Source organism: Natrix helvetica, assembly GCF_964273705.1.
Source record: "Natrix helvetica genome assembly, chromosome: W".
In the NCBI taxonomy this organism is placed as follows: Eukaryota; Metazoa; Chordata; class Lepidosauria; order Squamata; family Natricidae; genus Natrix; species Natrix helvetica.
The window spans coordinates 55,847,370-55,863,000 of record NC_138555.1 but is presented as its reverse complement, the minus strand read 5'-3'; positions in this window follow the sequence as shown (position 1 = coordinate 55,863,000).

Sequence of the window (15,631 nt, the reverse complement as noted above, 5' to 3'; positions counted from 1 at the left end):
AGGAATAGGGAAGAGGTACAGGGTTGTAAGTGTGTCCTTGTGCAGAGGCTTTGAGTTTTAAAAACCTCTGAGTGAATCCAGGAAGTGGGAAGAGACACAGGGTCTGAAAGTATGTGCCTCTACACAGGCTGTGAGTTTTAAAACATCTGAGTGAATCCAGGTAGAGGGAAGCGGTACAAGGGCTGGAAGTGTGTCCCTGTGCAAAAGGTGTGAGTTTTTAAAACATCTTAGTGAATCCAGTAAGAGGGAAGAGGCAGAGGGGCTTGAAGTATATCCCTGTGCACAGGCTTTGAGGTTTAAAAACGTCTGTGTGAATCCAGGAAGAGGGAAAAGGCAGAGGGTCTGGAAGTTTGTGTGTGTGCACAGGCTTTGAGGTTTAAAAACCTCTGAGTGAATACAGGAAGAGGGAAGAGCCAGAGGGTCTAGAAGTGTGTGTGTGTGCAGAGGGTTTGAGTTTTAAAAACCTCTGAGTGAATCCAGGTAGAGGGAAGAGGCAGAGGGGCTGGAAGTGTGTGTGTGGGCACAGGCTGAGTGTTTTAAAAACGTCTGAGTGAATCCAGGAAGAGGGAAGAGCCAGAGGGGCTGGAAGTATGTGCTTGTGCACAGGCTTTGAGGTTTAAGAACGTCTAAGTGAATCCAGGAAGAGGGAAGAGGCAGAGGGTCTGGAAGTGTGTCCCTGTGCAGAGGCTTTGAGTTTTAAAAACCTCTGAGTGAATCCAGGTAGAGGGAAGAGGCAGAGGGGCTGGAAGTGTGTGTGTGTGCACAGGCTGTGAGTTTTAAAAACATCTGAGTTAATCCAAGAAGAGGGAAGAGGTACATGCGCTGGAACTGGGTGCCTGTGCACAGGCTTTGAGGTTTCAAAACGTCTGAGTGAATCCAGTAAGAGGGAAGAGGCAGAGGGTCTGGAAGTGTGTGTGTGTGCACAGGCTTTGAGGTTTAAAAACCTCTGAGTGAATCCAGGAAGTGGGAAGAGGCAGAGGGTTGTAAGTTTGTCCCTGTGCAGAGGCTTTGAGTTTTAAAAACCTGTGAGTGAATCCAGGTAGAGGGAAGAGGCAGAGTGGCTGGAAGTGTGTGTGTGTGCACAGGCTGTGAGTTTTAAAAAGATCTGAGTGAATCCAGGAACAGGGAAGAGGCACAAGGGCTGGAGGTATGTGCTGTGCACAGGCTGTGAGTTTTAAAAACGTCTGAGTGAATCCAGTAAGAGGGAAGAGGCAGAGGGTCTGGAAGTGTGTGTGTGTGCACAGGCTTTGAGTTTTAAAAACCTCTGAGTGAATCCAGGAAGTGGGAAGAGGCAGAGGGTTGTAAGTTTGTCCCTGTGCAGAGGCTTTGAGTTTTAAAAACCTGTGAGTGAATCCAGGAAGAGGGAAGAGGCAGAGGGTCTGGAAGTGTGTTTGTGTGCACAGGCTTTGAGTTTCAAAAACCTCTGAGGGAATCCAGGTAGAGGGAAGAGGCAGAGGGGCTGGAAGTGTGTGTGTGTGCACAGGCTGTGAGTTTTAAAAACGTCTGAGTGAATCCAGGAAGAGGGAAGAGCCAGAGGGGCTGGAAGTATGTGCCTGTGCACAGGCTGTGAGTTTTAAAAACGTCTGAGTGAATCCAGGAAGAGGGAAGAGCCAGAGGGGCTGGAAGTATGTGCCTGTGCACAGGCTTTGAGGTTTTAGAACGTCTGAGTGAATCCAGGAAGAGGGAAGAGGCACAGGGTTGGAAGTGTGTCCCTGTGCAGAGGCTTTGAGTTTTAAAAATCTCTGAGTGAATCCAGGAAGAGGGAAGAGAGACAGGGTCTGGAAGTATGTGCCTCTACACAGGCTGTGAGTTTTAAAACATCTGAGTGAATCCAGGTAGAGGGAAGAGGTACAGGGGCTGGAACTGTGTGTGTCTGCACAGGCTGTGAGTTTTAAAAACATCTGAGTGAATCCAGGAACAGGGAAGCGGTACAGGGGCTGGAAGTGTCTCCCTGTGCAAAAGGTGTGAGTTTTAAGAAAATATGAGTGAATCCAGGAAGAGGGAAGAGGTACAGGCGCTGGAAATGGGTACCTGTGCACAGGCTGTGAGTTTCAAAAACGTCTGAGTGAATCCAGGAAGAGAGAAGAGGTACAGGCGCTGGAACTGGGTGCCTGTGCACAGGCTGTGAGTTTTAAAAACCTCTGAGTGAATCCAGGAAGAGGGAAGAGCCAGAGGGGCTGGAAGTATGTGCCTGTGCACAGGCTTTGAGGTTTAAAAACGTCTGAGTGAATCCAGGAAGAGGGAAGAGGCAGAGGGGCTGGAAGTGTGTGTGTGGGCACAGGCTGAGTGTTTTAAAAACGTCTGAGTGAATCCAGGAAGAGGGAAGAGCCAGAGGGGCTGGAAGTATGTGCTTGTGCACAGGCTTTGAGGTTTAAGAACGTCTAAGTGAATCCAGGAAGAGGGAAGAGGCAGAGGGTCTGGAAGTGTGTCCCTGTGCAGAGGCTTTGAGTTTTAAAAACCTCTGAGTGAATCCAGGTAGAGGGAAGAGGCAGAGGGGCTGGAAGTGTGTGTGTGTGCACAGGCTGTGAGTTTTAAAAACATCTGAGTGAATCCAAGAAGAGGGAAGAGGTACAGGCGCTGGAACTGGGTGCCTGTGCACAGGCTTTGAGGTTTAAAAATGTCTGAGTGAATCCAGGAAGAGGGAAGAGGCAGAGGGTCTAGAAGTGTGTGTGTGTGCACAGGCTTTGAGGTTTAAAAACCTCTGAGTGAATCCAGGAATAGGGAAGAGGCAGAGGGTCTGGAAGTGTGTGTGTGTGCACAGGCTTTGAGGTTTAAAAACCTCTGAGTGAATCCAGGAAGTGGGAAGAGGCAGAGGGTTGTAAGTTTGTCCCTTTGCAGAGGCTTTGAGTTTTAAAAACCTGTGAGTGAATCCAGGAAGAGGGAAGAGGCAGAGGGTCTGGAAGTGTGTGTGTGTGCAGAGGCTTTGAGTTTTAAAAACCTGTGAGTGAATCCAGGAAGAGGGAAGAGGCAGAGGGTCTGGAAGTGTGTGTGTGTGCACAGGCTTTGAGTTTTAAAAACCTCTGAGTGAATCCAGGTAGAGGGAAGAGGCAGAGGGGCTGGAAGTGTGTGTGTGTGCACAGGCTGTGAGTTTTAAAAACGTCTGAGTGAATCCAGGAAGAGGGAAGAGCCAGAGGGGCTGGAAGTATGTGCCTGTGCACAGGTTTGAGGTTTAAGAACGTCTGAGTGAATCCAGGAAGAGGGAAGAGGCACAGGGTTGGAAGTGTGTCCCTGTGCAGAGGCTTTGAGTTTTAAAAACCTCTGAGTTAATCCAGGTAGAGGGAAGAGGCAGAGGGGCTGGAAGTGTGTGTGTGTGCACAGGCTGTGAGTTTTAAAAACATCTGAGTGAATCCAAGAAGAGGGAAGAGGTACAGGCGCTGGAACTGGGTGCCTGTGCACAGGCTTTGAGGTTTAAAAACGTCTGAGTGAATCCAGGAAGAGGGAAGAGGCAGAGAGTCTAGAAGTGTGTGTGTGTGCACAGGCTTTGAGGTTTAAAAACCTCTGAGTGAATCCAGGAATAGGGAAGAGGCAGAGGGTCTGGAAGTGTGTGTGTGTGCACAGGCTTTGAGGTTTAAAAACCTCTGAGTGAATCCAGGAAGTGGGAAGAGGCAGAGGGTTGTAAGTTTGTCCCTTTGCAGAGGCTTTGAGTTTTAAAAACCTGTGAGTGAATCCAGGAAGAGGGAAGAGGCAGAGGGTCTGGAAGTTTGTGTGTGTGCAGAGGCTTTGAGTTTTAAAAACCTGTGAGTGAATCCAGGAAGAGGGAAGAGGCAGAGGGTCTGGAAGTGTGTGTGTGTGCACAGGCTTTGAGTTTTAAAAACCTCTGAGTGAATCCAGGTAGAGGGAAGAGGCAGAGGGGCTGGAAGTGTGTGTGTGTGCACAGGCTGTGAGTTTTAAAAACGTCTGAGTGAATCCAGGAAGAGGGAAGAGCCAGAGGGGCTGGAAGTATGTGCCTGTGCACAGGTTTGAGGTTTAAAAACGTCTGAGTGAATCCAGGAATAGGAAAGAGGCACAGGGTTGTAAGTGTGTCCTTGTGCAGAGGCTTTGAGTTTTAAAAACCTCTGAGTGAATCCAGGAAGTGGGAAGAGACACAGGGTCTGGAAGTATGTGCCTCTACACAGGCTGTGAGTTTTAAAACATCTGAGTGAATCCACGAAGAGGGAAGAGGCACAGGGTTGGAAGTGTGTCCCTGTGCAGAGGCTTTGAGTTTTAAAAACCTCTGAGTGAATCCAGTAAGAGGGAAGAGGCAGAGGGGATTGAAGTATGTGCCTGTGCACAGGCTTTGAGGTTTAAAAACGTCTGAGTGAATCCAGGAAGAGGGAAGAGGCAGAGGGTCTAGAAGTGTGTGTGTGTGCACAGGCTTTGAGGTTTAAAAACCTCTGAGTGAATCCAGGAAGAGGGAAGAGGCAGAGGGTTGTAAGTTTGTCCCTGTGCAGAGGCTTTGAGTTTTAAAAACCTGTGAGTGAATCCAGGAAGAGGGAAGAGCCAGAGGGGCTGGAAGTATGTGCCTCTACACAGGTTGTGAGTTTTAAGACATCTGAGTGAATCCAGGTAGAGGGAAGAGGTACAGGGGCTGGAACCGTGTGTATTTGCACAGGCTGTGAGTTTTAAAAACGTCTGAGTGAATCCAGGAAAAGGGAAGAGGCAGAGGGTTGTAAGTTTGTCCCTGTGCAGAGGCTTTGAATTTTAAAAACCTGTGAGTGAATCCAGGAAGAGGGAAGAGGCAGAGGGTCTGGAAGTGTGTGTGTGTGCACAGGCTTTGAGTTTTAAAAACCTCTGAGTGAATCCAGGAAGAGGGAAGAGACAGTGAGTCTGGAAGTATGTGCCTCTACACAGGCTGTGAGTTTTAAAACATCTGAGTGAATCCAGGTAGAGGGAAGAGGCAGAGGGGCTGGAAGTGTGTTTGTGTACACAGGCTGTGAGTTTTAAAAACATCTGAGTGAATCCAGGAACAGGGAAGCGGCACAAGGGCTGGAAGTATGTGCTGTGCACAGGCTGTGAGTTTAAAAAACCTCTGAGTGAATCCAGGAAGAGGGAAGAGGCAGAGGGGCTGGAAGTGTGTGTGTGTGCACAGGCTGTGAGTTTTAAAACATCCGAGTGAATCCAGGTAGAGGGAAGAGGTACAGGGGCTGGAACTGTGTGTGTGTGCACAGGCTGTGAGTTTTTAAAACATCTGAGTGAATCCAAGAAGAGGGAAGAGGTACAGGCGCTGGAACTGAGTGCCTGTGCACAGGCTTTGAGGTTTAAAAACGTCTGAGTGAATCCAGTAAGAGGGAAGAGGCAGAGGGTCTGGAAGTGTGTGTGCACAGGCTTTGAGGTTTAAAAACCTCTGAGTGAATCCAGGAAGTGGGAAGACGCAGAGGGTTGTAAGTTTGTCCCTGTGCAGAGGCTTTGAGTTTTAAAAACCTGTGAGTGAATCCAGGTAGAGGGAAGAGGCAGAGGGGCTGGAAGTGTGTGTGTGTGTGCACAGGCTGTGAGTTTTAAAAAGATCTGAGTGAATCCAGGAACAGGGAAGAGGCACAAGGGCTGGAGGTATGTGCTGTGCACAGGCTGTGAGTTTTAAAAACGTCTGAGTGAATCCAGTAAGAGGGAAGAGGCAGAGGGTCTGGAAGTGTGTGAGTGTGCACAGGCTTTGAGTTTTAAAAACCTCTGAGTGAATCCAGGAAGAGGGAAGAGAGACAGGGTCTGGAAGTATGTGCCTCTACACAGGCTGTGAGTTTTAAAACATCTGAGTGAATCCAGGTAGAGGGAAGAGGTACAGGGGCTGGAACTTTGTGTGTGTGCACAGGCTTTGAGTTTTAAAAACCTCTGAGTGAATCCAGGTAGAGGGAAGAGGCAGAGGGGCTGGAGGTGTGTGGATTTGCACAGGCTGTGAGTTTTAATAATGTCTGAGTGAATCCAGGAAGAGGGAAGAGGCAGATGGGCTGGAAGTTTGTGCATGTGCACCGGCTGTGACTTTTTAAAAGTTCTGCGTAAATCCAGGAAGAGGGAACAGGCAGGGGGGAAGGAGGTCTGTGCATTTGCACCGCCTGGGAGTCTTAAAACCGTCTGAGTGAATCCAGGAAAAGGCAGAGGGGCTGGAAGTGTGTACATGTATCCAGGTAGAGTTTTAAAAATCTCTGAGTGAATCCAGGAAGAGGGAAGAGAGACAGGGTCTGGAAGTATGTGCCTCTACACAGGCTGTGAGTTTTAAAACATCTGAGTGAATCCAGGTAGAGGGAAGAGGTACAGGGGCTGGAACTGTGTGTGTCTGCACAGGCTGTGAGTTTTAAAAACATCTGAGTGAATCCAGGAACAGGGAAGCGGTACAGGGGCTGGAACTGGGTGCCGGTGCACAGGCTGTGAGTTTTAAAAACGTCTGAGTGAATCCAGGAAGAGGGAAGAGGTACAGGCGCTGGAACTGGGTGCCTGTGTACAGGCTTTGAGGTTTAAAAACGTCTGAGTGAATCCAGGAAGAGGGAAGAGGCAGAGGGTCTAGAAGTGTGTGTGTGTGCACAGGCGTTGAGGTTTAAAAACCTCTGAGTGAATCCAGGAAGAGGGAAGAGGCAGAGGGTTGTAAGTTTGTCCCTGTGCAGAGGCTTTGAGTTTTAAAAACCTGTGAGTGAATCCAGGAAGAGGGAAGAGCCAGAGGGGCTGGAAGTATGTGCCTCTACACAGGTTGTGAGTTTTAAGACATCTGAGTGAATCCAGATAGAGGGAAGAGGCAGAGGGTTGTAAGTTTGTCCCTGTGCAGAGGCTTTGAATTTTAAAAACCTGTGAGTGAATCCAGGAAGAGGGAAGAGGCAGAGGGTCTGGAAGTGTGTGTGTGTGCACAGGCTTTGAGTTTTAAAAACCTCTGAGTGAATCCAGGAAGAGGGAAGAGACAGTGAGTCTGGAAGTATGTGCCTCTACACAGGCTGTGAGTTTTAAAACATCTGAGTGAATCCAGGTAGAGGGAAGAGGCAGAGGGGCTGGAAGTGTGTGTGTGTACACAGGCTGTGAGTTTTAAAAACATCTGAGTGAATCCAGGAACAGGGAAGTTGCACAAGGGCTGGAAGTATGTGCTGTGCACAGGCTGTGAGTTTAAAAAACGTCTGAGTGAATCCAGGAACAGGGAAGAGGCAGAGGGTCTGGAAGTGTGTGTGTGCACAGGCTTTGAGGTTTAAAAACCTCTGAGTGAATCCAGGAAGTGGGAAGAGGCAGAGGGACTGGAGGTGTGTGGATGTGCACCGGGTGTCAGTTGTAAAAAGTTCTGCGTAAATCCAGTAAGAGGGAACAGGCAGGGGGGCAAGAAGTGTGTCCATGTGCACCGCCTGGGAGTCTTAAAACCGTCTTATTGAATCCAGGAAGAGGAAAAAGGCAGAGGGGCTGGAAGTGTTTGGATGTGCACAGGCTGTGAGATTTAAAAATATCTGAGTTAATCCAGGAAGAGGGAAGAGGCAGAGGGGTGGCAGTGTTTGGTGCACAGTCTGTGAGTCTTAAAACCGTCTGAGTGAATCCAGGAAGAGGGAAGAGGCAGACGTGCTGGAAGTGTGTGCATATGCACTGGCTGTGAGTTTTAAAAACGTCTGAGTGAATCCAGGAAGAGGGAAGAGGCAGAGGGGTGGAAGTGTGTGGTGTACAGTCTGTGAGTTTGAAAAAGGTCTGAGTTAATCCAGGAAGAGGGAAGAGACAGAGGGGTGGAAGTGTGTGGTGCAAAGTCTGTGAGTCTTAAAACCCTCTGAGTGAATCCAGGAAGAGGGAAGAGGCAGACGTGCTGGAAGTGTCTGCATGTGCAGAGGCTGTGAGTCTTAAAACCGTCTTATTGAATCCAGGAAGAGGGAAAAGTCAGAGGGGCTGGACGTGTTTGCATGTGCACCAGCTGTGAGTTTTAAAAATGTCTGAGTTAATCCAGGAAGAGGGAAGAGGCAGATGGACAAAACGTGTGTGCATGTGCACCGGCTGTGAGTTGTAAAAAGGTCTGAGTGAATGCAGGAAGAGGGAAGAGGCAGACGGGCTGGAAGTGTATGCATGTGCACCGGCTGTGAGTTGTAAAATGTCTGAGTGAATCCAGGAAGGGGGAAGAGGCAGAGGGGCTGGAAGTTTGTGCATGTGCATCGGCTGTGACTTTTTAAAACTTCTGCGTAAATCCAGGAAGAGGGAACAGGCAGGGGGGCAGGAAGTGTGTCCATGTGCACCGCCTGGGAGTCTTAAAACCGTCTGAGTGAATCCATGAAGAGGGAAAAGGCGGAGGGGCTGGAAGTGTGTGGATGCACACTCTGTGAGTTTTAAAAAGATCTGAGTGAATCCAGGAAGAGGCAGAGGGGCTGGAAGTGTGTACATGTACACAGGCTGCGAGTCTTAAAACCGTCTTATTGAATCCAGGAAGAGGGAAAAGGCAGAGGGGCTGGAAGTGTTTTCATGTGCACCGACTGTGAGTTTTAAAAATGTCTGAGTGAATCCAGGAAGAGGCAGAGGGGCTGGAAGTGTGTAAATGTACAAAGGCTGCAAGTCTTAAAACCGTCTTATTGAATCCAGGAAGAGGAAAAAGGCAGAGGGGCTGGAAGTGTTTGCATGTGCACTGGCTGTGAGTTTTAAAAAGGTCTGAGTTAATCCAGGAAGAGGGAGGAGGCAGAGGGACAGGAAGTGTGTGCATGTGCACCGGCTGTGAGTTGTAAAAAGGTCTGAGTGAATCCAGGAAGAGGGAAGAGGCAGAGGGGCTGGAAGTGTTTGCATGTGCACCGGCTGTGAGTTTTAAAAAGGTCTGAGTTAATCCAGGAAGAGGGAGGAGGCAGAGGGACAGGAAGTGTGTGCATGTGCACCGGCTGTGAGTTTTAAAAAGGTCTGAGTGAATCCAGGAAGAGGCAGAGGGGCTGGAAGTGTTTGCATGTGCACCGGCTGTGAGTTTTAAAAAGGTCTGAGTTAATCCAGGAAGAGGGAGGAGGCAGAGGGACAGGAAGTGTGTGCATGTGCACCGGCTGTGAGTTGTAAAAAGGTCTGAGTGAATGCAGGAAGAGGGAAGAGGCAGACGGGCTGGAAGTGTATGCATGTGCACCGGCTGTGAGTTGTAAAATGTCTGAGTGAATCCAGGAAGGGGGAAGAGGCAGAGGGGCTGGAAGTTTGTGCATGTGCATCGGCTGTGACTTTTTAAAACTTCTGCGTAAATCCAGGAAGAGGGAACAGGCAGGGGGGCAGGAAGTGTGTCCATGTGCACCGCCTGGGAGTCTTAAAACCGTCTGAGTGAATCCATGAAGAGGGAAAAGGCGGAGGGGCTGGAAGTGTGTGGATGCACACTCTGTGAGTTTTAAAAAGATCTGAGTGAATCCAGGAAGAGGCAGAGGGGCTGGAAGTGTGTACATGTACACAGGCTGCGAGTCTTAAAACCGTCTTATTGAATCCAGGAAGAGGGAAAAGGCAGAGGGGCTGGAAGTGTTTGCATGTGCACCGACTGTGAGTTTTAAAAATGTCTGAGTGAATCCAGGAAGAGGCAGAGGGGCTGGAAGTGTGTAAATGTACAAAGGCTGCAAGTCTTAAAACCGTCTTATTGAATCCAGGAAGAGGAAAAAGGCAGAGGGGCTGGAAGTGTTTGCATGTGCACTGGCTGTGAGTTTTAAAAAGGTCTGAGTTAATCCAGGAAGAGGGAGGAGGCAGAGGGACAGGAAGTGTGTGCATGTGCACCGGCTGTGAGTTGTAAAAAGGTCTGAGTGAATCCAGGAAGAGGGAAGAGGCAGAGGGGCTGGAAGTGTTTGCATGTGCACCGGCTGTGAGTTTTAAAAAGGTCTGAGTTAATCCAGGAAGAGGGAAGAGGCAGACATCCTGGAAGTGTATGCATATGCACTGGCTGTGAGTTTGAAAAAGGTCTGAGTGAATCCAGGAAGAGGGAAGAGTCAGACGTGCTGGAAGTGTGTGCATGTGCACAGGCTGTGAGTCTTAAAACCGTCTTATTGAATCCAGGAAGAGGGAAAAGTCAGAGGGGCTGGAGGTGTGTGGATTTGCACAGGCTGCAAGTCTTAAAACCGTCTTATTGAATCCAGGAAGAGGGAAGAGGCAGACGGGCTGGAAGTTTGTGCATGTGCACCGGCTGTGACTTTTTAAAAGTTCTGCGTAAATCCAGGAAGAGGGAACAGGCAGGGGGGCAGGAGGTCTGTGCATTTGCACCGCATGGGAGTCTTAAAACCGTCTGAGTGAATCCAGGAAAAGGCAGAGGGGCTGGAAGTGTGTACATGTACAAAGGCTGCAAGTCTTAAAACCCTCTTATTGAATCCAGGAAGAGGAAAAAGGCAGAGGGGCTGGAAGTGTGTGCATGTGCACCGGCTGTGAGTTTTAAAAATGTCTGAGTGAATCCAGGAACAGGGAAAAGGCAGAGGGGCTGGACGTGTTTGCATGTGCACCAGCTGTGAGTTTTAAAAATGTCTGAGTGAATCCAGGAAGAGGGAAGAGGAAGAGGGACAGGAAGTGTGTGCATGTGCACAGTCTGTGAGTCTTAAAACCGTCTTAGTGAATCCAGGAAGAGGGAAGAGGGAGACGTGCTGGAAAAGTGTGCATATGCACTGGCTGTGAGTTTTAAAAACGTCTGAGTGAATCAAGGAAGAGGGAAGAGGGAAGAGGCAGAGGGGTGGAAGTGTGTGGTGTACAGTCTGTGAGTTTGAAAAAGGTCTGAGTTAATCCAGGAAGAGGGAAGAGGCAGAGGGGTGGAAGTGTGTGGTGCACAGTCTGTGAGTCTTAAAACCCTCTGAGTGAATCCAGGAAGAGGGAAGAGGCAGACGTGCTGGAAATGTGTGCATGTGCACAGGCTGTGAGTCTTAAAACCGTCTTATTGAATCCAGGAAGAGGGAAAAGTCAGAGGGGCTGGACGTGTTTGCATGTGCACAAGCTGTGAGTTTTAAAAATGTCTGAGTGAATCCAGGAAGAGGGAAGAGGTAGATGGACAAAAAGTGTGTGCATCTGCACCGGCTGTGAGTTGTAAAAAGGTCTGAGTGAATCCAGGAAGGGGGAAGAGGCAGAGGGGTGGAAGTTTGTGCATGTGCACCGGCTGTGACTTTTTAAAAGTTCTGCATAAATCCAGGAAGAGGGAACAGGCAGGGGGGCAGGAAGTGTGTCCATGTGCACCGCCTGGGAGTCTTAAAACCGTCTGAGTGAATCCAGGAAGAGGGAAAAGGCAGAGGGGCTGGAAGTGTGTGGATGCACACTCTGTGAGTTTTAAAAAGATCTGAGTGAATCCAGGAAGAGGCAGAGGGGCTGGAAGTTTGTGCATGTGCACCGGCTGTGACTTTTTAAAAGTTCTGCGTAAATCCAGGAAGAGGGAACAGGCAGGGGGGCAGGAAGTGTGTCCATGTGCACCGCCTGGGAGTCTTAAAACCGTCTGAGTGAATCCAGGAAGAGGGAAAAAGCAGAGGGGCTGGAAGTGTGTGGATGCACACTGTGAGTTTTAAAAAGATCTGAGTGAATCCAGGAAGAGGCAGAGGGGCTGGAAGTGTGTACATGTACACAGGCTGCGAGTCTTAAAACCGTCTTATTGAATCCAGGAAGAGGGAAAAGGCAGAGGGGCTGGAAGTGTTTGCATGTGCACCGACTGTGAGTTTTAAAAATGTCTGAGTGAATCCAGGAAGAGGGAAGAGGCAGAGGGGCTGGAAGTGTGTGGGTGCACACTCTGTGAGTTTTAAAAAGGTCTGAGTGAATCCAGGAAGAGGCAGAGGGGACGGAAGTGTTTGCATTTGCACGGGTTGGGAGTTTTAAAAAGGTCTGAGTGAATCCAGGAAGAGGCAGAGGGGCTGGAAGTGTTTGCATGTGCACCGGCTGTGAGTTTTAAAAAGGTCTGAGTTAATCCAGGAAGAGGGAGGAGGCAGAGGGACAGGAAGTGTGTGCATGTGCACCGGCTGTGAGTTGTAAAAAGGTCTGAGTGAATGCAGGAAGAGGGAAGAGGCAGACGGGCTGGAAGTGTATGCATGTGCACCGGCTGTGAGTTGTAAAATGTCTGAGTGAATCCAGGAAGGGGGAAGAGGCAGAGGGGCTGGAAGTTTGTGCATGTGCATCGGCTGTGACTTTTTAAAACTTCTGCGTAAATCCAGGAAGAGGGAACAGGCAGGGGGGCAGGAAGTGTGTCCATGTGCACCGCCTGGGAGTCTTAAAACCGTCTGAGTGAATCCATGAAGAGGGAAAAGGCGGAGGGGCTGGAAGTGTGTGGATGCACACTCTGTGAGTTTTAAAAAGATCTGAGTGAATCCAGGAAGAGGCAGAGGGGCTGGAAGTGTGTACATGTACACAGGCTGCGAGTCTTAAAACCGTCTTATTGAATCCAGGAAGAGGGAAAAGGCAGAGGGGCTGGAAGTGTTTGCATGTGCACCGACTGTGAGTTTTAAAAATGTCTGAGTGAATCCAGGAAGAGGCAGAGGGGCTGGAAGTGTGTAAATGTACAAAGGCTGCAAGTCTTAAAACCGTCTTATTGAATCCAGGAAGAGGAAAAAGGCAGAGGGGCTGGAAGTGTTTGCATGTGCACTGGCTGTGAGTTTTAAAAAGGTCTGAGTTAATCCAGGAAGAGGGAGGAGGCAGAGGGACAGGAAGTGTGTGCATGTGCACCGGCTGTGAGTTGTAAAAAGGTCTGAGTGAATCCAGGAAGAGGGAAGAGGCAGAGGGGCTGGAAGTGTTTGCATGTGCACCGGCTGTGAGTTTTAAAAAGGTCTGAGTTAATCCAGGAAGAGGGAAGAGGCAGACATCCTGGAAGTGTATGCATATGCACTGGCTGTGAGTTTGAAAAAGGTCTGAGTGAATCCAGGAAGAGGGAAGAGTCAGACGTGCTGGAAGTGTGTGCATGTGCACAGGCTGTGAGTCTTAAAACCGTCTTATTGAATCCAGGAAGAGGGAAAAGTCAGAGGGGCTGGAGGTGTGTGGATTTGCACAGGCTGCAAGTCTTAAAACCGTCTTATTGAATCCAGGAAGAGGGAAGAGGCAGACGGGCTGGAAGTTTGTGCATGTGCACCGGCTGTGACTTTTTAAAAGTTCTGCGTAAATCCAGGAAGAGGGAACAGGCAGGGGGGCAGGAGGTCTGTGCATTTGCACCGCATGGGAGTCTTAAAACCGTCTGAGTGAATCCAGGAAAAGGCAGAGGGGCTGGAAGTGTGTACATGTACAAAGGCTGCAAGTCTTAAAACCCTCTTATTGAATCCAGGAAGAGGAAAAAGGCAGAGGGGCTGGAAGTGTGTGCATGTGCACCGGCTGTGAGTTTTAAAAATGTCTGAGTGAATCCAGGAACAGGGAAAAGGCAGAGGGGCTGGACGTGTTTGCATGTGCACCAGCTGTGAGTTTTAAAAATGTCTGAGTGAATCCAGGAAGAGGGAAGAGGAAGAGGGACAGGAAGTGTGTGCATGTGCACAGTCTGTGAGTCTTAAAACCGTCTTAGTGAATCCAGGAAGAGGGAAGAGGGAGACGTGCTGGAAAAGTGTGCATATGCACTGGCTGTGAGTTTTAAAAACGTCTGAGTGAATCAAGGAAGAGGGAAGAGGGAAGAGGCAGAGGGGTGGAAGTGTGTGGTGTACAGTCTGTGAGTTTGAAAAAGGTCTGAGTTAATCCAGGAAGAGGGAAGAGGCAGAGGGGTGGAAGTGTGTGGTGCACAGTCTGTGAGTCTTAAAACCCTCTGAGTGAATCCAGGAAGAGGGAAGAGGCAGACGTGGTGGAAATGTGTGCATGTGCACAGGCTGTGAGTCTTAAAACCGTCTTATTGAATCCAGGAAGAGGGAAAAGTCAGAGGGGCTGGACGTGTTTGCATGTGCACAAGCTGTGAGTTTTAAAAATGTCTGAGTGAATCCAGGAAGAGGGAAGAGGTAGATGGACAAAAAGTGTGTGCATCTGCACCGGCTGTGAGTTGTAAAAAGGTCTGAGTGAATCCAGGAAGGGGGAAGAGGCAGAGGGGTGGAAGTTTGTGCATGTGCACCGGCTGTGACTTTTTAAAAGTTCTGCATAAATCCAGGAAGAGGGAACAGGCAGGGGGGCAGGAAGTGTGTCCATGTGCACCGCCTGGGAGTCTTAAAACCGTCTGAGTGAATCCAGGAAGAGGGAAAAGGCAGAGGGGCTGGAAGTGTGTGGATGCACACTCTGTGAGTTTTAAAAAGATCTGAGTGAATCCAGGAAGAGGCAGAGGGGCTGGAAGTTTGTGCATGTGCACCGGCTGTGACTTTTTAAAAGTTCTGCGTAAATCCAGGAAGAGGGAACAGGCAGGGGGGCAGGAAGTGTGTCCATGTGCACCGCCTGGGAGTCTTAAAACCGTCTGAGTGAATCCAGGAAGAGGGAAAAAGCAGAGGGGCTGGAAGTGTGTGGATGCACACTGTGAGTTTTAAAAAGATCTGAGTGAATCCAGGAAGAGGCAGAGGGGCTGGAAGTGTGTACATGTACACAGGCTGCGAGTCTTAAAACCGTCTTATTGAATCCAGGAAGAGGGAAAAGGCAGAGGGGCTGGAAGTGTTTGCATGTGCACCGACTGTGAGTTTTAAAAATGTCTGAGTGAATCCAGGAAGAGGGAAGAGGCAGAGGGGCTGGAAGTGTGTGGGTGCACACTCTGTGAGTTTTAAAAAGGTCTGAGTGAATCCAGGAAGAGGCAGAGGGGACGGAAGTGTTTGCATTTGCACGGGTTGGGAGTTTTAAAAAGGTCTGAGTGAATCCAGGAAGAGGGAAGAGGCAGAGGGGCTGGAGGTGTGTGGATGTGCACAGGCTGTGAGTTTTAAAAACGTCTGAGTGAATGCAGGAAGAGGGAAGAGGGAGAGGGGCCGGAAGTGTATGCATGTGCACAGGTTGGGAGTTTTAAAAAGGTCTGAGTTAACCCAGGAAGAGGGAAGAGGCAGAGGGGCTGGAGGTGTGTGGATTTACACAGGCTGTGAGTTTTAAAAACGTCTGAGTGAATCCAGGAAGAGGGAAGATGGAGAGGGACTGGAAGTGTGTGTGTGTGCACCGGCTGTGAGCTTTAAAAACATCTGAGTGAATCCTGGAACAGGGAAGCGGTACAGGGGCTGGAAGTGTATCCCTGTGCAAAAGTTGTGAGTTTTTAGAACATCTGAGTGAATCCAGGAAGAGGGAAGAGGTACAGGCGCTGGAACTCTGTTCCTGTGCACAGGCTGTGAGTTTTAAAAACGTCTGAGTGAATCCAGGAAGAGGGAAGAGAAACAGGGTCTGGAAGTATGTGCCTCTACACAGGCTGTGAGTTTTAAAAACATCTGAGTGAATCCAGGTAGAGGGAAGAGGTACAGGGGCTGGAACTGTGTGTGTTTGCACAGGCTGTGAGTTTTAAAAACATCTGAGTGAATCCAGGAAGAGGGAAGAGGCAGACGTGCTGGAAGTGTGTGCATATGCACTGGCTGTGAGTTTTAAAAATGTCTGAGTGAATCCAGGAAGAGGGAAGAGGGAGAGGGGCTGGAACTGTTTGCATGTGCACAGGCTGTGAGTTTTAAAAATATCTGAGTTAATCCAGGAAGAGGGAAGAGGCAGAGGGGTGGAAGTGTTTGGTGCACAGTCTGTGAGTCTTAAAACCGTCTGAGTGAATCCAGGAAGAGGGAAGAGGCAGACGTGCTGGAAGTGTGTGCATATGCACTGGCTGTGAGTTTTAAAAACGTCTGAGTGAATCCAGGCAGAGGTAAGAGGGAAGAGGCAGAGGGGTGGAAGTGTGTGGTGTACAGTCTGTGAGTTTCAAAAAGGT